Raw genomic sequence first — 24,026 nt, 5'->3', positions numbered from 1 at the left:
TTAGGGCTGGGGTAAGGACTTACCATATCTGCTTTAAGGGGCAAAAAGTGCTCTTGGTCTGGGTGACGCCAAGTGGACTCATCATCTAACAAAGTTTTCTTTTTCACTATTTTTAAAAATGACCCAGGTATACTCAAAGCCCCATAAAACACCAGTGTCATAATTTGCTTGAAGCACTTGCTGCCTTACCCTGTCATTTCCTAACCTGGAAGAAAGGACATGAATCCCCACAAGGAATGACAACCTGTGGGCACTCCGTTCCAGCATGCCAGCAGAGCTCTGAGCTTGCTTCAGAAGTATCCAGCTTGCCATCTGACTTTCCATGCATGGGCCCAAGGAGGGCACTTGCTCTTGTGGCCCCCATCCTGAGATAGAGGTGTGGGGGGGGATCAGAGTGGCAGATCTTCCAGGAGAGGAATGGGCTCAGCCGCAGCACAGTAAGGGGACTTTCCTACTGTAGAAATGTCACCTCAGGCTGCCTGAAATGAGAGTCCCAGGCTGCCGAGCCCAGCTCTGTCACCAGGGCACAGTCAAGGGGCTGAAGCATCCCTGAGCCTATCTTCCTCATGTGCCAGGTGGACACGGGGGCATTGGAGGAAGGGTGAAGGATCATGGGTTCCCAGGAGGCCCTCCTCGGGTAGCTGGGATGTCCAGGGCTGAACCCAGGGCTGAACCTCTGCCTTTTTAAAACAAATCCAAGAAAAAGAACTTCCCCACCCCCACCTGAAAGAAAAGACTGGAGGCTCCTTCTCTTTGCTGGGGTCCAGGTGCCTGAACCTGGCTCCCAGTTTTCCTGAGTTCCCTGGCACTGCAGAGAATGAAGGCGGGTGCTGCCCCTCGTGATCCCACGTTCCCGTTGGTTTCTGTTGCTTGCGATCCATTCAGAGCAATCCAACTATTAGCTGAGTGCCCACAGCGTGCCTGGATTGTGCAAGATGCCAGGATAAGTAGGACTTCGTTCCTGTTCTCAAGGAAAGTAGAGCTTTCTCGGTCTTAGCTGGTAACAAGTAACTTTTTTAAACACTTTTTATTGGCATACAATACACATACGGAAAAGTGTGTATATCATAAGTATGTGAAACTCAGCTTACAAACTAAACTGAGTTTTCACAAACTAAAACCAGTGCCCAGGTCAAGAATAGGACATGACCAGAAACCCAGAAGTTCCCCTTTCCAGTCACTACCCACCACCCCAAGACTCCCTGACTTCTAGTAGCAACAAGAGCTAACACGTATGGAGCGAACCTTACATGCCAGGCACTGGTACACACACTTTACATTGATTGGCTCATTTCATTCTCACCCAGAGATATGAAGGCACAGAGAGCCGGCACACAGCTAGCAAGTGTGAGAATCTGACTTTGAACACAGGCAGTCCGTCTCAAGAGCTGTTGTATTTGCCTACTTCCCATTATGTTGCCTCCTTTGGAAACAAATAGCACCTACTCACTGTGGGCTGCAATACGGATGTATAACAGTGCTCTGGGGTCAGCTATGCTGAGCGCTCAGGAAAAGGAATAGCCGGTGGGAGGTTCCAGCTAGACCTTGAGGAACAGATAGGAGTGCCTCTAGCAGATAAAGGGGAGAAGGTGCATAAGCAGAGTTGGGAGGCACAGGGGTCCTCTGTGGTCAGAGTGGGGTAGAGGCAGATGGCAATATGCAGGGCTTGTGGGAGCAGGATTGTGAATGTGTTGGAGTGTTCCGACTTTGCCAGGGCAGGCGAGGGACTTGCTGAAGTGTGGAATCAGTCAGCCCCCAAGAATGAGACCATACACGACCTGCTTGCTTTCCTGCCTCAGAGGTGGAGCACAGGATGGGACCCAGCCTCGCCAGGGATGTCCTTGGCTTGGCCCCTAACCAACAATTCATTTTTGGTTGTACAAAGCTCAAGGGCTGGGTAAAATACTGTGGTTGTTTTCGTGCGTATTTGGGCAGGGTCAAAAAAGAGACTCCGCCTCCATCTTTTGAGACTGTTTTTAACCCAGACGGCAGAAAGGAGACGTAACCAATTTTAAAGATAATCGACTGTAGGGAAAAAGAGAAGATGGCCTCATCACAACTCTGCGTGGGCCAAGCACTTTCTGTGTGCAAGGCCGTGGGTGGGAGGTGGGGGGCCGATGAGGAACAGCAGAACTGCAAACGTTATAGCGAAAGGAGAAGGGGCCGTGGTGTGGTGTCCGCTTGGGATGCCCTGCTTGGACACGGTTAGCCTTGACGGAGAGGGGTGGCCTGGGCTTGGGCAGGAGGCGAGAAGCAAGAGGATATTATGCAGAAGTATCCAAGTGAGAAGACCAAAGCCAGAACTTTTGGACACTCGGGTTAGACCGGAGGAGTGGGCGGAGGCCCCGGACTCCAGCTAAGGGGGTCCGGCCCTGCGCAGCTGGAATGGGAACCTTGGACGCTCCTCAGCTCCCGGGGGAGCCGCCATTCACTGTCACTGCCCAGACAGGCTCAGCCCCGCCCTGGCCGACACCCCGGGCCCTCCACTCGGGCCCCGGGACCCACCCAGTGCCCTCGCGGCCTCCTGGGCGCCGCCCGCGCTCCTCGGCCGTCGGCCGGCTCGCCGCGCCCCTCCTTCCCGCCAGCCTTCCGCGCTCCCCCGCTCGCGGTGCAGCGCAGCGCAGCGCCGGCTCCTCCTGCGGCTGCATTGCAGACGCCGCCGCCGCAGGGCGCGCCGGGGCCGCGCCGGGAGCCCGAGCCGGGTACGCCGGGCCCTGGGTGCGGGGCTCCCGGGCGGACCCGACGGCGCCGCGGGGCCGGGAGTCGGCGGGCTGGGCGCGGGGCGACTCCGCGGGCTGGGAACCCAGAGCCCAAGCGCCCCCGCCGCGCGGCGCGGGCCCCCGAGGCGGCCTCCTGGGGCCGTGGGCCCGGGGGAGCGGGCGCGGCCGTCGGGCTCGGAGCCGCCCCTCCCCTCGAGCGGACCGCTCTCAGCAACCCCCGGCGGGCCTCCCCGAGTCTGGGCGGGGAGCCGGGCGGAGGCGTCGCGAGGGGCCGCGGGCCGCCCGCGCCTCTCGCGTGCAGGCGCTCGGAGCCGCGGGGCCGCGCTCCGCCCGCACCCTCCGGGCCCGGCCCGCCGCCGTCCAGCGCGGCGCCGAGCGGCTCGGGCGCAGTTCCGGCGCAGTCCCCGCGCCGAGCGGCTCCGCGCCCCACACCTGCCTCTGCCCGGCTCCGGGTGACGTAGCGCCCTCCGGTTGGCCCGCGCGGGCCGGAGGGCGGGGCCGAGGCCGGTGAGCTCACCGCCGCGCCCCGCCATTGGCCCGGGCGGCGCACTCGGGGCTGTGGCGGGGAGACAGCGGTACCCGGAGCCCGAGTCGGTCCAGCTGCGGCGAGTGGAGCTGAGCGGGTCGGGCAGGGCTGGGCTGGCGGGGCTGGGCCGGGCGGGGCCGCGCGGGAGGAGGAGGAGGAAGACAAGCGGCTCGCGCCAGCCGGACCGAGCGGTGGCCGTGCTCACCAAGTCCGAGTGAGTGTGCGTGTGGTCGACGGGAGAGTGGGCCGGGCGCGTGCGGGGCGAGGGCGGCGGCCGGCGGGGGCGCGCGGGGCGGCCGGGGCGCGCGGGGGCGGGGCCGGGGGCGGGCGCGCGCCGCGGCCCGGGCGTGGGGAGCACGCGTGCTCGCGGCGGGGGCGCGCGTGTTTACGCGAGGGGGGAGGGAGTGTGTTGGAGGAGTGGGTGCGAGGACACGCGCGCTTGTGGAGGGGTGAGGGGAGGAGTGTGGGGGCGCGCGTGTTTACGCGGGGGGAGCGTGTTTTGGCGCGTGAGTGTGCGTGGGCACCGCCGTGTTTACGGGGCAAGTGTGCGGGAGAGAGTGTTTGGATGAGCGTGAGGCGCGTGTGGATGGAGCGCGGGTGCGGGCGTGCGCGTGTCTCAGGAGCGGTGTGCGAACACGCGTGTTTACGAAGCGAGTGGGGAGCGTGAGGGGGCGCGCGTGCTGATGGAAAGAGCGAAGGGACTGTGTGTGTTTTAACGCGTGAGTGTGTGGGGGGGCCGGCGTGTGTTTATGGAGCGAGCGTGAGAGAGTGTGTCTGGGAGAGGAAGCGTGTTGGGGAGGGAGTGTGCGATCGCGCGTGTTTATGGAGCGAGGCTGAGCGCGCGCGCGTGTTTATGCTAGGGAGTGAGGGCGGGAGTGGGTGTGAGAACACGCGTGTGTGCGCCAGGGAGTGGGAATGTTTGGGTGAGAGACGGTCGGGGGGCGCGCGGGCGGGAGTGGCCGCGTCGGGCGGGCGCGGGGGTGGCCGGGCGCGAGCGGTGCGGGCGCCGGTCGGGCCGCGGGCTGCTTTTTGTCGACGAGGCGCAGCTCGGCGGCGGGCTTTTTGGATCCAGCGCTCCCTCCCGCGGCGGGGCGCGGGGAGAGCGGCCGGGACACGTGCCCCCTCGGCGGGGTGTAGGGAGAGGGGCCGCTGGGACAGGTGCCCCCTTGGCGAGCTCGGGGAGAACGGCCAGGATGGGTGCCCCTTTGACGGGGCGCGGAGGGAGTGGCGGGGACAAGTGCCCCCCTCGGCGGGGCGCGGGGAGAGGGGCCGGGACACGAACCCCCTCGGTGGGGCACGGGGAGAGGGGCCGCTGGGACAGGTGCCGCCTTGGCGGGCTCGGGGAGAACGCCCATGACGGGTGCCCTTTTGGCGGGACGCGCGGAGAGGAGCTGGGACAGGAGCCCCTTTAGCAGGGCGCGGGAGAGGGGCCGCTGGGACAAGTGTTCCCTCGGTGGGGCGCAGAGGGAGGGGCCGCTGGGACTGGTGCCCCTTCGGCGGGCTCGGGGAGAACGGGCAGGACGGGTGCCCCCTGGAAGGAGAGAAGGACCGAGACAGGTGCCCCTCTGGCGGCACGCAGGGAGAGGGGCCGCTGGGAGAGGTGCCCCCCTGGGCGGGTCGTGGGGAGAGGGGCTGGGACAGGTGTCCCCTCGGCGGGGAGAGGGACAGAGACAGGTGTCCCCTCGGCGGGGCGCGGGGAGGAGGGGCCAGAAGGGCCCGGACAAGTGCCCCCTGGGCAGGGAGAGAGGCCGGGACAGCCCAGCGCTCGGCGGGCCGGCCGGGGCGCCTGTGCGGGACGAGGCGGTTGGAGGCCGCCTTTCCTAGCAGGCCAATGGAGTGAATGAACGTTTTATTAATCCGTGCGTAGAACGCGGCAGAGAAAGTTTGAATTCCGAGACTAAAGGTTTGGAAGAACTTCCTGAGAGTTTGCTTACCTGCACACCGTGGACAGGACAGGAGCATTGAGCCTTGCTTCCACCAGGCTCAGATGGGCTGGAATAGACGCTCTGTGTGGCCGCCTTGCATTTGTAGGATCTCTCGTGATTTGGTTTCCTAGGTTTTGCCCGGCATCAGAGGCAGCCGTGATGGTGTTCAAATGTTTGAGACTTTTTCAGTCTCCGTAGTTTTCTGCAGACATCAAAAGAAATTTCTGAAACTATAATACTCTTGCAAATTATCTTCTTAATCAATTACTTCATCAGGGAATGATGGCAATTTTAAAGTCTATTTTATATTTTGTCTACCCTTGCTTAATATGATTTCTGCTGGTTAACCTCAAGTATCTGATTAGCAAAGCAGATTCAGTAAACGTGAGAAGTGCTCTTGATTCCAGAAGCACCTCGTGTATTTGTTTGGTTGAATGCATTACATTTCTCTGACCAATGAGGCCAAAACCTGAAATTTTAAAATTGTGCTCCCAACAAGTTTTGTCATATATAGTGAAATGGCTGGTTTTTCTCTTTGTGCCTAAAGAAATTGTTCAGAGAGTTTCCTTACAGAATGTGTCATATAGAGAAACTATTGCCTGGAAACCTGATAAAGAGAAGTACATTAAGCAGTGGCACTTTTCATGGTGTGTGTTTATAGGAAAATATTTGTTTTAAGACCAGAATTAGATGATAGTAAATAAGCTTATGTTTCTCTTTTTCTTTATATTAGATTTAGGGAGTAATAATGTTTAATGTTCTAGAAAATAGCATTTACTTACAGGATATGCACTTCCCAGATAAGTTTTTGCTTCGTAGTGAAAACAGAGGACTGCTGCGAATTCCTAAGGGGCCCTGATTTGGTCATCCTGATTAATTATATTCCGAGTAATCGGAGTGGAAACACACTATTTAATGCAGTGCTTAATAGCAACATTGTATTATTTAAGGATTCTTATCAACTCTTCTGCTTTTGTGATAAACACACAGATACAGTGTGGTTTTCTTTAGTCCTCTGTTTGGGACTCTACTGGGCCTTCCTGTCTATGGCAGCAGCTGTCACTGCTGCAGTATGTTCATCTTGGGCTGTTGTAGAGAATGTGGATAACAGGTGGAACTGAGATTTTTTGACTTCATAGGAGAAAGATGCTGAGGTTAAAGAATTAGTCATTAGAACTGACAGCGCAAGTTTCCTGAGTGAAGCTCTTCCTGATGGGTTCGGCTCAAGATCACGTGTCTTCTCACTGTGCAGAAAATATACATTTTGGGGATCTAGAGTTCCCTTTGGGAACAGTCAAGACTTTTTCTGATGTTTTGGTTATTGCTGTTGTGAACTTCTGAAGTTGCAGAGCTGTGCTTGTAGTCTGCTTTTTAAAAAATGTTTAAGGAAAAATTGTTCATACATTTATTTAAAACACAACTTTAGGTATTGCCCAGAAAGGTCAATGAAGACCATTTTGTTAAATGTGGCACAGCTCTTTAGTGGTACAGTGGTTTTCTGGACATGCCGTATTCATTCCGAGCAGCGTACGCTTCCCCACCCCTTCTCTCAGCTGTTTTTGTGTGCCTGCTGTGTCTTCCCACATTTAAAGGGCTTTGCTTTCTCTGACTTAAAGTGGTTTAGTCTTTGTATTCCATCGATCTTTTCAAAAGGAGACTCTCTGAGTGGTGCCAAGTCTTCATTATTAAATATCAACCATGGCGTCCTGTCACAGTATATAAGCCGAATATTTGGGAGTTTATTTCAGTTATATATTCCATTGCCAAAAAGCTTTTGGCATCCCCACGTGATGTAGTTTAATCATGTACACCTCACCTTTTTCAAAAAAAGTGCCTTAAGGGAGCCTGCAGAGACACGTATCACACAATGAAGCAAGATAAAAATAGATGAAACGAAGGATTAGACAAAAGGAAAGTGAGGGTCTGGGGAAGTGAAATGGGAGTACTAATGAAGTTAGTAAAGGGCGTTCGTTCCATGAAGTCTTGCATACTTTCTAGAGGCAAGCCATACACCACAGTCTAGGCTTTCTGGCGGTTGTAGAATAAGCAATTGACAGTTAGTTTTGTCTTTGTTACACTTTACATGCCATGAATTTTCTTATATTCTGTGTAAGGTCTGACAGCCGTCAATTAATTTTAAGAGCTGAAGGGAGAAGTCTAGATGAGATGCGTTGAATCACATTAAAGACTACATGTTAACATGAGTCGCGTCTAACATGCAGGAAGTGCTTAAGAGCCTGCTGGCTGTCGTCAGCTTATATCACGAGGTTATTGGCGCTCATGGTCATGAAGATAATCAGCGATGGTCTTATCCTCTTCCTGAATGGATTGCCCTGAAGTCAAATGACCAACTTTTCTTTCCTCTTGTCTGATGTGCCTAGATTTGGTTTAATAGGAGGCAGGCAGAGAGGAGATGCATTTACTCTCAAGAGATAGTTACTCTGCACCCCCTAAGCAGCATAGCACAGTGGCCCATTGCAACTGTGATAGGATACTTTGTAAATAGTGGCTTTTGTTTTTTTAATGTTGAGGGTGGGTAGATAATGCCAGTAGGACCTTGGTTGATGATTCATTTCAGTGAAGTTCATGTACTAACTGAAATTTTAGTTTCAAAAGTATCATGGTACCTATAATTTGCTTTATTTTATATTGTCTTGTAAGCATAGAAAATACATCATAACTTTAGACATATGACATGTGGAGAGATCTGTCAACACATTCTCAAGCACCTACTCTATGTCACTTGTTAAGCAGATTATAACTAATAATTAAACATTAATTTGAGGAAGGTAAAGTATAGAAGAAACTTAACCAAAGTAAACGTTTATAGGAGTTAAGCTGCTGAGCTAAACTTATGTAACAGTTTTGTAGCGTGGAAAGTGATGGCAAATAATGTAAATAAGTTTCTCCAAATATATTAAATTAACATTTATCAACTACCAAAATTAACCTGTTAGTCTCTCTCTATCTGTGTGTTTTTTTCATCTTTCTTCTTCCAGCTGACTTTCCCCACCCTCCGAATCTGATCCCACTCTTAGGCAGCCTTCCCAACCCCGGCAGCCGTCAGCGCCAGCCCTGTACTGTGGTCAGGGTGGTCTGCTAGCTGTGCCCCACGCTCGGTTCTGAGTTCTACCTCCTTACTCTCTGAGCCAAACCCAAATCTTATCTCGTGACCGAATCCTTTCCCTCATTTCCCAGGTTAGCTTATCCGCTCTTTGTGGGGCAGGGTGGCACCTGGGCTGCGTCTTCCCCTCCTTCACCTAGCGTCATGAAATCTGGGAACTGGAGTTTCCTGAATACCGTTAGCTGACCGGAAGATTATTTGCATGGTGTCACTCCTTGGATAGAGTGAGAAGAATGTCGTATGTTCTTTCAAGCCTAAAACAAACTCTGATCCTATTTCTTGCATTTGGCTCAGTCTTATTTATGAGTAATTTAGGCACAAACTCCACACTATTTCCCATTCCGGTCCATTCAAGGTCCCTGGTGGATTTGGGTTTTCATGTAAGTGGTCTTGAAGTGACTCTAAAAGTCTCGAACTGTCCCACTGTGAAACAGCTAGGTCTGACACCTGAATCATCTTCCCGGATTTCTTAAGCTTGGCCAGAAGCTTGCTGTCTAGGAATGTATATAGGTACCAGCTGTTTGCGTTAATATGCCATGGAGGATAAGTTCTAGGTCTTTGTTTCAGCTCTCCCACTAAGTAAATGAGAAATCTCAGGGGAATCACCTCACATGCCTGGATCAGTGCCTTATCAGTTTTCTAAACCTGTCGTAGAGGGTCAGGAAATAAAGTTCATGGGCAGCATCATCAGTTTTTAAAATCAGAGTGCATTGCACATGCTAAGGGTAAGTATCGGCTTGGGAAGGTTGTGTTTCAGGTGTGTATATGTGTATACTGGGTTCTCTTTCTTTCTGGGGGTCACACTCAGAAATTCTGGAAGCCCCTGGACCAGATGATTCCTAAGTTCTCTTTGATCTTGGCGCTCTGTAGTGGTTCTCTCCTGTGGGATGTGCCTGTAGTTAGACAGTCGATTTGGCTGTAACCTAAGGCCTGACCAAGTTAAGATACTTCTGCGAGTCTATTAGTCAACGTCAGATGGTCTCCAGTTAGGCAGGAGCTCAGTATGCCTTTTCCTGTTTTTCTCACTCTTTGGGTAATCAAGATGTTTCAAATAAGCATGACAGCTTATGTCCACCATAATTTATCGTATGTTTTATAGAGAAATTCTAATGACATTTGTACTACTACTAAGGTATATTTAATGATATTGAATAATTTTTAAATTTGTAAGTGGAAGTAGAACTTTGCCAATATTTATTTAGTGAAAGGATCCACATTTCAATTAATAGATTCACCTTAAACCCTTCTTTTAGCTGCAGGTGACAGAACTCCAACTCATACTGGCTTATGTGAAAAAGAGAATTTATTGACTCTTATGAAGTCCAGTTTTGGAGTTATGTTCAGGTACAGCTGGTTCCAGATGCTCAAGTGATGTCGTTAGGAGCTCTCTCTCCCTCTGTTGGCTCTACTCTCTTCTGTGTTGATTTTATTGTCAGGCAGCAGTTCCCGAAATGGTAGCAAGATGACCCACTCAAAGCTCCAGGCTTCTGTTTTGGCAACTTAGCAAATGTCTCCGGGAAGACAGCACTTCTTTCCCAGTAGTTCCAGGAAATGTTCTGTTCTTCTTGACCCAGCTTGACTGACGTTTCCAGTCACTTGAATAAGGGGAGGTAGTGCTCTCCTTAGCAAGGTCCACTCACTTCCCCTGGAGACAGGACTTGGGGTCAGCGCCACCTGAACTGAGCATAGGGCAGGAATAGCTCCCAGAGGAGAAACAAGATGCCATGACCAGGGAAGGGAGTGGGGATGTCAGGCAGGAACACCGTGAAGGAACTGATACTTCTTGATCTTCACCCTCGATGAAGAAGGTCATATTCCTAAAGAAAGTACCATTCGTTCTGAAACCACAGAAGCTCATAATAAGCCTTACTTCATGATTTTACTGTTGTCTCATCTGAAATGAGCAGGAAAACACCAGAGCCCATCACCTTTTGGTGCCTTTAAATGGATGCGACTAACGATTCCTAGGACCATTTTCAGAAAATATGATTCAGGTCCTTAATATTACACAATGAAGTGTGGATTAATCAACAAAAGAATTTTCTTAAATATGCTTTTGTCTTCTCTAGTGAAAGAAACCATTCACTCCACTTTAGCCAGAGTCAGTGCTCTGGCATTTTTGTGTGTATGTGAAAGATGCTTTATCTAATAACCTAAAAAAAATAGGAAGTGCCCAGCCTGAGACTGAGGATGCACTAGAAGCTTATAAGTCAATTGAGTAATGTTTCCCAGATAAACTGTGCAACAATGGTGGGTAGCTTCCTGGGCTAGCTGAGAACAAAAACCTTTTTAGGGCCAGCCCAGTGGCATAGTGGTTAAGTTCGTGCCCTCCACTTTGGCAGCCCAGGTTTGCGGGTTCAGATGCTGGGCACACACCTACACACCACTCATCAAACCATGCTGTGGTGGCATCCCACGTACAAAACAGAGGACGACTGGCACATATGTTAGCTCAGGGCGACCTTCCTCACCAAAAAAACCAAAAAACAAAAAACTTTTTGAACCCATAATAGATACTCTGCATTTGCAGGAAAAAAATAATTAATATGTGTACATGCCTATATCACAGATATACTATAAAACATTGAACTACATAATCTACATGATATGTAAATATGTAACATACACATATCACAAAACAGTGAATGTCACATTTGCATATTAATTGACTTTGCATGAATAAAAATGTATATATCAGATAAATTCAGAAAATGCAAACTTTTTGGTGAAGATTCTTAGTTCATAGGGTAGAACACAAAATGGTTCTCTGAAATTACAAAGTCTAGCTCTCTTAACTTTTTAGAAGAATAAACCCAGAGATAGTGACTACTTTGTTTCTTGATAATAACTAACATTATTATTATCGATGGTAATTACAATCTTATTTTTATTCTCAGATGGAACAAAGAAAAGAGAGTGAGAGAAATCCTTGGACTCGGGTACCTCAGAAAGGTATCTGGAAGAGTCAGAAGAATGAAAAGGGAGGGAGACTATGGGTTCAAGGGGTGGTTACCTGTGTCAAAGCTTACCTGAAGTGGAATTAACTGAACCATACGCAGTAAGAGAAAGACTAAGAAGGAAGAAAGATGGTGGGTGGAGATGTTGGGTCCTACGGTTTCCCATACTAGTCGCTGGGTGCGTTCACCGTTAACCCACATCACCTTATTGGGGTCTGTGGTAGACTGCAGCAGCAGCTGAGCCCTCCCTGATGACCGCAGAAGGAAAGTGAAGAGAGTGGACAGAACTTTCGAACTCAGAGACTGTCTGTATCAGGGTGTTCTTTAGAACTAGTTTTAGTCCCTAAACTTTTCTTTGGGGACATAAATTACAGGAAATGCTTATAAGAAGCTCCCACGTGCACAAAACGTTCAGTTAAGTTTAGGGAACACAGCTGCCATTATCTATCAGTAATTTCTAGTGAAAGTGAGCATTTTAAGGTTTAGAAAAGTTGTACATTAAAGAAATGCAATTGTATTCAGCTGTGTTTAACCTAGAATTTCGGAAACATGTTTGACACAGCATTTTGTTGTTTTAGTCTACTGAGCAGCGTCTCATGGAAAGTGTTCTATTTTGCAGTTTGGGAAACCTTTCGGTAGATCATGCCCACAAAGTGACTCTGAGCCTGGACCCCGTGGCCTCCCGTGGGTCTGTGACTCCCCTGACACTCAGTGTAACATTTCTTATGTCTGTATTTTTCTAGGAAAGCATTCATAGCTTTCATCCCTGTCAAAGAGCCCATGAACATAAAGGGTAAGAATCATTGTTATGGGTTCTTTTCTAACAAGGGAAGTCTGAGTCCAGTTTCTCTTAAATTTCTCTCATGTGTATACTTTATAGCTGCATAGGAATGTTTCTTAATAGGGATGGGTGAACCACTCAGGAGCTGCTCAGAAACATTAAAGGGGCCGAGTCATAAACAGGCAGTCGACTAGTTACTTGATTATTGTGTTTATCGTCAAAAAGATTAAAAAATTGGCAGCTACTCTCTTTCCATCAAGAATTGTGGAAAGAAATTACCTATGCAGGACACTGCCTTATTGCCAAACTTTAAATATATTTATTCCCGAACACAGAAGAAGGAAACATGTTATTTCATTGTAGTAAAGAGACTTTTTAAAGGATAAGGGCCACTCCCTGCAAAAGAGAAATCCATTGAGAGTTACTTAATGATAAACAACTAAAAACCAACTAAACACAGACAGCTTTTCCTTCAAAAGATTTAAAACCTTCAGCTCACCTACTTTTATATTTAAAAATCAGGATCATAAAATATTGTTCAGTAAAGAGTAAGCAGTGAATAGGAGATGCGTGTTCTGAACGGTATGAGTTACCAAATCATCGGAGAGCTGTGCAGCTGGCCCACGCTGGTCCTCCGTTGACTGGCTTTCAGGAAATGGTGCTTCAGTGTTCTTTAATACTGAATGGCAATAAACAGTGGTTTTTAAACCCAGTATTGCCTTTATTGCAAGGATGTTGAAGTCTGTTATGTTCCAGGGTCTTTCTTACTAGGATTTATGGGAGAAATTTCTTTCAGATCTTAGTACCAAGAAGAGTCATGCTATCAGAGGGATCCTGAAACCGATGGCCTCCCTTCTGCTTTGTTTGCTAAGTTCAGCCAAACTTGGGACTCACAATTAACCATTTTGGACAGTTTAGTGTGTTTTCTGTCTAACAGCTTTACCTGAACGTTCTTTTGCACTTTCTTTTAATGAATCTTGATCTTACATAATCTATTATTAATCCTAAGTTATTTTTATCAGCCTCCTCAAACACATACCTGGATCCAGAACTGTTACCTGTTAAGTGAGAGCAGGGAGGGAAATAGAGAGATTGAGGGGGATGGGTTGGGGCAGGGAAGGGACATTGAGAAAAGTGAGGAAGACGGGAGAAAAGAGACTGTGGGACCGTGTTGGGGATTTGCGATGGATGCTCCCAGGGTCAGTGCCCACTGCCGTTCGAGTTGATTAGTGATCTGTTGCTCCCTTATCTAACTCCTTTCTGAACCTTTCAATCAACTGCATGCTGCGTAGGATGATTGGAGAAGCCCACTCTGGGGACTTCTATGGGGAGGGCACGACAGGACAGCTCCACAACTGTGTGAAATCAAGTTGCATCCTGATTTAGTGAAAAGCACTATACGTTTTTAGCTTTTCCACCTAATCTAAGGGATGCTTGAATGCTAGCCTCAATAATGCCTTCATTAGGGCCTCACTGATTTAGAATGTGCAAAAATTTGAAGATTGCTCTGGTCTCGGGATCGAGTGCTAGTGGGAGACGTAGTACATGAGTTACCGCCTCCCAAACTCAACGTGTGCAGTGAGTCATGCGGACGTGGGAGAGCAGCCCCTGATGCGTTCTGACGTGGCGTATGGAGCCAGGACACAAAGTGGCCCTCACAGGGATCGTGACGCTCCTAAAAAGGAGCTCAATGGTTAAAGATTTTCTAAAACTCTGGTAGTTCCCTTGGAGAAATATTTTATTTTTGAATAAAATGTTTAAAATTATATAACTTGAATTTTTAAAATGTTCTCTATTTGTCGGAAAAGCCCATGATAAATTGTAAAATAGTATCCTTAAATCATTTTATGTATTAAGATCTATTTTATCTATAATACATCCAATATTTTGGACATAAGATGTCCATTATAATATGTCCAACACAAGTATTTCCTTTAACATATATGCATTTGTCTGTTAATTGGAAAGGACTTCATCTGTGTTTATTCCAAGTTTTTACAAGATCTTATTGTGAAAAAATATTGTAGTTAATAAACTTAAGTTCTGGAACTGAAGCCTTTCAATGTAGAATCCAGTGTTTTAAAAAATACGTATTTTTGGAACATCTTGGACTTTCACATGTTAGCAAGACAGCAGGGAACGTCTGTGCAGACGGCATCCCCACGCTTGGCTCTGAGAGCAAAGCATTGCCAACAGCAGACCTCTAAATAATGGATGGAGCAGGAGCTGGAAACAGCTGGCCTCTTCCAACTAGAATCCCAAATACATAGTTTTGGAGTTAGATTGAAAGTCACCAGGAAATCAGTGCAAATAGCATCTATTATGGTTAGAAGTATTAGCTAGAAGCAGCCGGTGTTTTTTGTTTTGTTTTGTTTTTACATCTTTTCCCCAGGCACCATGTAACACATCTCACTAGCAGAATTTTTTTAACTGAGTTTTCAGCTTTTCTCCCCACTGTCTCCACCCTAACCTTGTTAGAGAACATTACCTTTTCTTTCTTTCTTTTTTTTTGCTGAGGAAGATTGGCTCTGAGCTAAATCTGTTGCCAGTCTTCCTCTTTTTGCTAAGGAAGATTCACCCTGAGCTAACATCTGTGCCAGTCTTCCTCTATTTTGTATGTGGGATGCTGCCACAGCATGTCTGACAAGTGGTATATGTCTGTGCCCGGGATCCAAACCCACACCATCAAAGCGGAGCATGCTGAACTTAACCACTACACCACTGGGCCAGCCTGAAAACACTACTTCTAAGTTGAAAACTACCAGATGAGAGTTATTCTATACCAGCCTCGACTAGATGTTTTGTTTGTTTTCAGAGGCCTCGTCCGTGCTGCCTTTCATAGGACTGGGTAAGAGGTGGCTATGGGAGGGGGAGGAACTGCTCTCAATAACTTGCCTGGAGAAAAGCTCATCATAGAAGTGACTAATGAGCACAAATGTTTTGTTCTACGTAATATCCTTGAGCATGTCCTTCTTGAAATCCACGTTTTATGTTTCAAACAGATGAAATCAAGTCGCTTAACTGTTTATTGAAGGCCTACTGTGTGCCAGGCATTCCGTTGGGCCTTGGGAACATGGCAGTGGATAGATGAACACAGTCGCTGCCTCCCAGAGTCTAGAGACGTCCCTTTACCTTCGTTTGTATTAGACTAAGGGTCTTGAGATAAAGGCTCAGGTCTTCTTTGGTTTTGTATCCCTGGCGTCCACCCCCACAACCTGGGTGTCTTGCTCCTCATTCCAGCCCCAGAGCCTGGCACACGTGCTGAGAAGGAGAGCCCTGGCAGTAGACGTTGAGTAGACACTGGCAGCACGAATCTGTTCAGCCCTGGTTCTCCAGAGTTCTTCCCGTAGGATTTAAGCGGTGTTTTTGTTACGGCTGGGCACCACTGAACAGCCTGCTGCTAGTTAATTAACATATTCCTGCCTCCTGACGATTCCTGTGCGTTCTATAGTTTCCGTCTTTGAAGTTTCAGGTCCTAAGTGTCAGGAATTTCGTTTTCCACTTCCGTTATGCAGCCGTTGAATGCATAATGCATCCTGCTGTCGCGTCTCCAGGTCCAGGTTAGATCATCGCTGGTCTCCACGTCTCATCACCGCGCTTTTTCCTTGAAAGACCTCATTAGGCCTAGAGGTCATGTGGTTTCCTCAGTTCTCTAAAATGTCTCAATTTGTGCTTATGATATTTCTTATTTTCACCATGTGCTGAAATTGAGTCAGTGTCCTCCGAATTTGTTGCTTTTGAAAAGTTAGCAAACTGAAAATGTTCTAGTCTTGTAAACGATGTAAAAGTAGGTATAGGACCTGCGTCACGTTTCCTCATTTCCTTCGCTCTCACACTAGTTAGCTGCAGTTTTACTCCCTTTGACTCCAGCTGGATTTGCCATGTTATGGACAGCACAGTTGGCTCCAGCGTAATCTGGGGCGCTCTTACATACTTCTGCCGTGTTACGACGGCGTTGAGCTCCTTGGTGTTCCACTAAACCTTAGAGTCCTTGGAGAATAGCTTTGAAATGTTCGTCCCCGTGCACCTCCAGCTCCAGTACTGAAAGGTTTTGAACAAGGAATAGTTGTGGATTTGCTTTGCTGCCCTTGGGATGTTTTGTCTCCTAATCACTTCTGGCCGGTGGTTTCAGCAGCATCCTGAATGATTTCTCCTGACGTGTCTAAGACTGAATTTGTAAATGGTGTGGAACACAGATGAAGGAAAAGAAGTATGAATCCAAAATCACTGCAGATGAAGAAAGTCGGAGAAGAATTGCTAATTTCGTTTTCTAGTGTTTTGGTACCTAGAGTTGGGGAGTTTTTAAAAAGTGGAGGATGGCAGTTTTTTCTATGGCTAAATTTAGCCATTGCTTTGGAAAATCAGAGTGGTACAGCTTGTGCCTTATCTCCGTCTGGCCCTTACCCTTTCGTCGGCACTTGGACATCTTAAATGGCTTGCCAGGGAGGAGCAGCTTAATGTACTCTAGTGGCTCCATTTATTCTGGGAAGGAATTAAGTGACTTCATTTTCCCTGTATTTCCGAGCTTCCTAAAAAATTTAGGAGACTTCCTAAGCAGCAATTACAGTTCTATACAGAAATAGTTCAAGTCATGCCTCCTTTTGCTTCATCAGCTCTTCCTGCCACCGCAGCCAAGGGCTGTAAATGGAATGAGAGACGGCCTCTCAGTCCCAATCCAAATAGCAACAGGAGGGCACATGTGCACTTGAGCCACAAATAACGCGTTTTAAAATAGCAGATGGTATTTGACGATCGCTCCTTCATTCACTTACCTGCCAAGGCAAAACTTTTCTCCTGCACTGGCAGTCAGACCTGCGGTGGCTCAGACCAAGCGATTGTAATAACAAGTTCTCGTGTTTGCAGGTTTTATCCATGAGCCGATTTTCAGGCATTCGAATCTGTGCACACTTTCTGAGGCTGTTCTAGAAAATGTTTCTTTTGTTTAACACAGTAAAAATTTCATGTTTGTACGACAGCTTAACCCGACCGACGTGTTGAGCGCTTTTGTAACTAATGAAAGGCACTCCCTTCATTAAGGTGTGCTACCAGCCGTGTGTTCCAAATATTCCATTTTGCCAGGGCAAAGTGGGAATATCGAAAGGGTGGGGATCCGATTTTGTAATGTGAAGCTCAGCAGGTAAAGAGAGTGACATTGCTGTGAGGTTCCAGTTTGTGTCTGTGAGGAAGTCAGGAACCCGTCTCCTTTTGTGCACCAACACCCTACAGTTATCTCATTTCCTCACCGGGGCTGAGAGGGAATGGCAGCCAGCCAGGTCAGCTCAGAGACTTCCCACTTGCCGGCAAGTCAGCTTCGTTGGGTTTTGATCGTTTGGACCACGCTCTCTGCCCGCTGGAATAAGTGATCAAACTCCTAATTGGTGTATAGTCACCTGGAGCCCACTGTAGATGACAGAGGCCCCTTAGAGCTCCTGCCCCAGAGTTTGGATGAGCTTATCAATAAATTCCAGAAGAAGCTTAAATTAGAAAATAATGTTCCTTTCCATTGACTGAGCTGTCTGTCTCTGGTGCCAGGGATACGAGACAAGGCCTCTGCTTTCAAAAGCTTGCTCTGGTAGCAATGACACATGTGGGAAAGTAACTCCACTCACTTGCTGAACACCATTGGGACACAGGGCAGGATGTGAAGGTTTACCCGGCGTGGTGGGAAGAACGCGGATCTGGAGTCCGCCCTGTGTTCAGACCCCTGCCGGGAGACTTGTGAGTGGTGTGACCTTGGGTGAGTAACGCACTTTCTGAGCTTCATCTTCCTCATCTGTAAAATGAGGAAAATCTTTCAGAGTTATTTCAAGGACTAGAAATAATACACGTAGAGTGACCTACTCTAGATGCTCAGTTGCAGCTCGGTAGCTGCTATTAGTAATAATACTGAAGTGATGTTTGAGCCATACTCTGAAGAGTAAGAAATTCAGCAAGTGGACATAGGAGAAGTTGGCATTACCAAAGGCCCAAAGGCCTGTGAAATTCCTGGTGGGTTTGTGGAACAGTGAGTGATGAGAGAATCCCTAAAAAGTAGCCTGAGACAGTTGGTAAAGAACATTCCATACGACACCGAACAGTTTAAATTTTATTTTATAGGTCAAGGGGGAGGGATTTAGGGTTTTTTAAACTAGTTACAGATGATCCCAGACTTACAGTGGTTGGAATTACAATTTTTCAACTTTACGCAGATATAGTGACGCACATTCAGTAGGAACTGTCCTTCAGACTTTGAATCTTGATCTTTTCCCACCAGCGACACCCAGTGGGATCCTGTCTCGTGATGCTGGGCAGTGGCAGCAGCCACGGCTCCCGGTCAGCCACGTGATCACGAGGGTGAAATGACTGATACACTCACAACTGTTCTGTTTCTCACTTTCAGTACAATATTAATCAGTTACATGAGATATTCAACTCTTTATTATAAAACAGGCGTGTGTGCAATGATTTTGCCCAACCGTAGGCTCATGTCAGTGTTCTGAACACATTTCCGCCAGGCGAGGCTAAGCTAGGATGTTCGGTAGGTTAAGTGTATTAAATGCATTTTGGGCTCACAATATTTTCACCGTACAACGGGTTTATTGGGACATAACCCGATGGTAAATTGAGGAAGATCTGTATCTTATCTAATGTCGGAAAGTACCTCATGTTGTATTGCTCAACACAGCCGTAAAAATTAACTAGGTTCCAAGATTTCCAGTGAGTTGTACATAATCTAGAGGAAACAGTAGGTGCAGCAGAGTACGGAGAGCCAGAGAGGTCTGGCTAGTAGTTGGTTTCCTGATGTACGCTTTCTTACATCAGATGCCAAAATACTTGGGATTCTCCACTTTGACAGCAGCAAATCCCAAACTTTCTAAACTTAGAACATACTGTGGGTGTCTGACTTCATGAAATTTTCTCTGTCTTTAAAACTTTGGTATTGCTTAGGAATTTTTAAGTTTTAGGTCAATACTAATTTGTGGTATTCTTAAATGAGTCCCTTTAATGGCTATGAATCCCTATTGAAGAGATGGAAAGATGACCCATCTTTTCACATAGCTGCTGTGCTTTGTGACACTTTGCATTCCAGCCCTCAAGGAGGGCTGTCTATATACAGATAGATACAGAAATAGTGAGAGAGATGTGTGCATGCATGGGTTATTATACTTACATATATTTCCTACCTCTGTCCACTGAAGGAGCCTAGAAGCAGTGACACCCCAGCAGCAAGGAGCAGACTCAGCACCCAGATCTTGGTTTCTAAAGGCCATTAGCTAATAAAAGGAACTAGAGCTCCTTAGAGAAATTGCTGATTCTACGGTTGGGATGGGGAAAATAAAAGATGAACCTAGCACAGCTTGTAATGCCTGTAAGTAAGGAAGTGCCCCTAAAAGAAGGGAAAAGGCAGAGGGCATGGCAAAGGGACACAGGAGCCAGCCTGAAGGAGCTGCCAGTGGCCAGAAAACGATTTGAGCAATAAACTAATGTAGTATGGGGATCATGACCGAAGAGTAAAATAAATATACACAAGTTTATACTGATATAAATACATGATCAAATAAATTGAGAAGGACACATCTTCCTTATAAGAGAAGAGGAGAACTCCAAATAATATATGTGGATACTTCCCCATCTGTGAGGTAGAGCTTAATTCCCTCCCCTTGAGTATGGGCTGGACTTAGTGACTTACTTCCAAAGAACAGAGGATGGAAAGAGAAAAATATAGTCATGCGTCGCTTAGCGATGGGGCTCTGTTCTGAGAAATGCGTCATTAGGTGATTCCATCCTTGTGCAAACATTATAGAGTGTACTGAAGGGGAACAAAATTTGCCACCCCAAAATATGTCTCCTAAACGTGAGGATTATTTTAGGCTGATTATTTTTAAGAAACGAAAGACTCAGAACTTTTTTGTTACTTCTCTCGTGTTAATTAATTAATTAATTCTAATTCAGTTCTAATGGTGCAGTCTAATTCAAGTGTATACCGTAATTTAGTTAACAGTAGTGATATAGTAATGTTAGTTTCTGCGTTTTGACAAATGCACCATGGTTATGTAAGATGTTAATACTAGGGGGAGCTGGGTGAAGGGTATATGGAAACTCTACTATCTTTGCAACTCATCTGTAAACCTAAAATTATCCAAAGTTTCTTAAAATTTTATTTTTAAAAAAATGCCCCCGTAGGTATGACTGGGTTGAAGGCCCCAGTCCAATAATGGCTCAGACTTGAGAGCCTTACACTTAAAAAGATTTCACATCTTTTTGGTTTATTTCGTCTTCACAAACAACAGTAAGATAGATAGTGATAGTCCCATTTTACAGATTGGAAAATTGTGGTGCAAAGTGGTCATTAGTTTTCCAAAGTCACACAGTGACAGGATGAAACCTAGAGCTCTCACCTCTCCTGTAGTGTCTGTCTGCTGTGTCAGAGCTGCCCAGGCTAAACGTGCTGCTTCCACTAAAAGGGTGTGAAGGTAGAACAGGCTCGCGAAGAGACGGAATGAATCGAGACGGAATGAATTGTCAGGCAGACTTGCTGCGAAGCCATCAGAATCGCTTACTTTTTCTCTGCGGTCCAGGTGCATGTGTGCGTTTGTTTCGACTGTAGTGGGAAGGAATTGCCACGTGATCACTGAAAGTCCTCATTCCCTGAAACCGTGCAAGTAAATAGACTGCTTTGCAGAAAAGCACAAGGCAAAGAGAGACCTCTGGGCAGACACCCTGTGTAGTCCGCTGAGAGAAGAAGTGAGCAAGCAAGAGGTCAGATTTGATAGGAATGATAGAGCAGAGCTTGACTAGTCGTGGAGGGCAGTGCAGGTGGGTGGATTTTAAATAGTTTTCAAGTATCGTCGGATCTGAATCAGCCATGAGCTTGAGAAGCAAACGTGCACCCCAGTACTATTGGCAGAGCTGGTGTGGATGGACCTGGCGTGACTCACATGGGGTAATGCCCGTGTGTCCGTGTTGGCTTCTGCTCAGGCGGGTGGTTCCTGCCTCGTTCTTTACCAAGCACTTGGGTGCAGAGGGGATTCAATCTTGTGGAAGGAGGCTGGGGTCTGAGAGCAGTGGTTCTTGAAGTGTGGCCCCAGACCAGAAGTGTCAGCCTCACCTGGAACTTGTTACATGTGCAACTTGTGGGCCTCACCAAAACCTACTAAATGAAAGAGCTCTGGCAATAGGGCCCACCATTCTGTTTCAGGAAGCCCTCCAGGTGCCCCTGGTGCCCGCTACTGTCTGGGAACCACTGGGAGGAGCAGAGGCCTCCCATGAGGGTGGCTTACCGCCCACAGCAGGGGACGAGCAGATGGAGGGAACACACACACTTTGCCTGCGCAGAAGGGACGCCCAGACACACACCCTGAGGTTCTGTATAGGAGGAGAAAGGCGGTGTTCAGACCTCACCTTGCCCCAGGCTTTAGAGCCAGGAGGGTTAAGAGCTGAAGAACCTTTCTGTGCAAGTTGTAACTTGTTCTTTTTTTGAGACGGACACAGTCTCTTAGTTCTAGACAAGAACCGAAAGCTGGGAACTGCCAGGCGGGAGCCGGAGCTAGAGCAGCTGGCATTCTTAGCTGGGACCTTGGGAGTCCCACGTGCTCGTGGAAACGTGCATGCACAGCTCGCTTTCTGTGCAGGCCTGTGCTCACGATGGAGCAGCTTGGTTGCTTCGTTCACACTGTCCTAAGGCATGGGCTTGGGATCCCTCAAAGCTGAGTCACTGTTGGCTTTGTCTGAAAGATCATGGGTGAGATCTGGGGCCAAATTCACCAGCCCCCCCAGATGTACACATTATTTGTTTTCTCTCTCCTCCCCGTCCACCCCCTGTGTATTGACTTAAAGATCCAGGCTCATGCAGGGTGCAGAAATTGTTTGTTGGTCAACAAATGAGAGCAGGGACACCCTCCATAATGTTCAAGGCCCCCTCCCCACAGTGCCTGGGGCATAGTGGGTGCTCAGTAGATATTTGTGCATGAATAAATGAATCTTTAAATGTACTTGTTTACTCAAATGTAGTCAGAAAACATTTTTTGCTTCTAAGTAATTATATTCCTTTTATCCCATAATCACACACAATACACAATTAAGGCGATATATAGCTCTGAATTTGGCGAGTATTTTACAATAATGTTTTAATTATCATAAAAAAACTATAAAACCCAAACAAGCAGACAGTTGTTGCTTTTGACTTGCCAGTGATGGACTTGCGAAGACCATTGTCATACCCGTCTGAGTCGGCCTTCAGACGGGGAGCTGCGTCCTGGGCCTGCTCCGAGGGAAGGAGGTGGGCTCAGAAGGTCTCTGATTCTTAGGCGGCACAGTGTGACAGACCTGCGTTATCTGGGGTGCGGCTCAGTCACTTCCATTTGAGATTGTTTCTTATTTTAATGATCACTACCTTCTTCCTTTGGAGTTGAGAGGCTCAGAGATGCTGTTATGCATGATATAATTTTGTTAAGAAGCAAATAATTGCTTCTGAATATCTTCATGAAGTGCTTCTCAGAGCAGCTTAATAATGTGGAGGAGCTAACTGGAGAGCTGGCAGGGGGCATTGGCGCTGAGCACAGCCAGCTGGGAACAAGAGCTGGGAACCTCTGTGGCAGACACGGAGTCATCGTGACTGTCAGAGTGTTTTGACCTGGCGATGCCGTGGGCAGGACCTGGCTCCGTGATGGCAGGGAGGTCTGTCTCCACAGTGTCCACACTTGGCAGGGGGATGGGCGGGATGACAGACGGACTGCACTGCAGCGCACTGCAGCACTGCTGGAACAGAGCCGCCTCCAACAGGGACAGGCGGCAGGGCGGGCGCCGCAGCACACCCTGGGGCTGACCGCAGCTGGGCGGCACTCCCTGTGCCCTTCTGCCCCTTCGCGTGACATGGGATGTTAATCTTGCCCATTGGGCTCCAAACGAGTGCAAACCGTGCTCTGAAACAAATGGGTTCTGAACACTCATTTAATCAATGCAAGATTTGTAGGCTTGCAGAAGAGATAATCGGTAGATGGCTATAGAGGCTTAAACCATTTCAGTGGGATGCATGAGTATCTCTGAGTAGACTCAGAGAGGGATGGGTCCAGCTGGCATGATTGGGAATAAGCAGGGAGAGCTTATAAAAGTGCCACAAAGGATAGCTAGCTGCCTTTCTGCTTGGGATTGAACTCTAACTGAAAGGTGAAATCCTTAGTCTTCCATCGGCTCCGAATGGCGGAGTCCTGCATTCTGCAAAGTTTCCGTTTTCTAAGGGAGAGCATGGGGTAGGGGTCCAGGAGCAGCTCTGACATCGTGCTGTTTGCCATCAGTGGTCACAGGATGATGATGGCCACAGAGAGTTCATTACATGCATATTCATTCAGGATTACTTCCCCTCTGGGGACCGTGCTGCTGAGATGCCTAGCAGCAGCGTCCTCAGAGTTCATGACGTCTGTACGTGTGAAATTGGAACACAGACATTATCTTTGACTGTAAAAGGGGAAAGGTTTTTCTTTTAGTGTTGTTCCCGGACATAGCATATTAGAAAACGGCAAAATTCTTGACAAACAGTCTTCCTCTTGTTTTTGTGGTTTAGTAAAGTGAACTCAGTTTGGCATTCAGCATTGAAAATTTTCCTGTCCAACAGGTATTTACTATCTTTTTACTGTAAGAAAAGAGTTACATTCACTAGGGTGAGACTGTCTGATTCTTGTGCATCTTCTCTTCCCATAACTTTTCCTGCGTGTGGTTATTGTATAGAGGTTGCGCTCCGGGTCCGAGAGCCGGATGGAGTAGTTATCTTCTCGTGCCTGTCTCCTCATCTGCAAAAGGAGGATAGTAACAGCACTTCCTCACCCGATGGTTGTGCCGAGCAGAAGGGTTACTGTTCGCGAAGTGATTAGAACGGTGCCTGGCAGGTGGGAAGCATTCCGTCAGCGTTAGCTCCGCCCGTTGTTGTATGTCACGTAGAATCTGTAAGCTTTGCTCACTGGTGTTAAGATTCATAGTCAGGATGGCAAGGAATGCTGATAAAATATTTCTTTTCCAGG

At 47.8% G+C, this 24,026-nt stretch overlaps 1 protein-coding gene across 49 annotated transcripts in view; it reads left to right on the top strand.

Moving 5' to 3' along the window:
* CAMTA1 (calmodulin binding transcription activator 1) overlaps window positions 1-24,026 on the top strand; it is an 853,189-nt gene that overhangs the window by 796,633 nt on the left and 32,530 nt on the right. For 2 of the 49 annotated variants that reach the window (XM_070610989.1, XM_070610982.1), the window contains exon 1: window positions 3,236-3,460. The exons of 42 other annotated variants lie outside the window; for them this stretch is intronic. The gene's annotated coding sequence lies outside the window, so the exon portion shown is untranslated. Of the gene's footprint in view, window positions 1-3,235; window positions 3,461-24,026 lie in introns of those variants that run through there. 5 more of the 49 variants (XM_070610985.1, XM_070610983.1, XM_070610987.1 and 2 more) reach the window with 4 other exon arrangements.

This window comes from Equus przewalskii, chromosome 2 (genome assembly GCF_037783145.1).
Source record: "Equus przewalskii isolate Varuska chromosome 2, EquPr2, whole genome shotgun sequence".
In the NCBI taxonomy this organism is placed as follows: Eukaryota; Metazoa; Chordata; class Mammalia; order Perissodactyla; family Equidae; genus Equus; species Equus przewalskii.
Note: the sequence above shows the minus strand (reverse complement) of the source record. Positions and strands in the feature narration are given on the sequence as shown.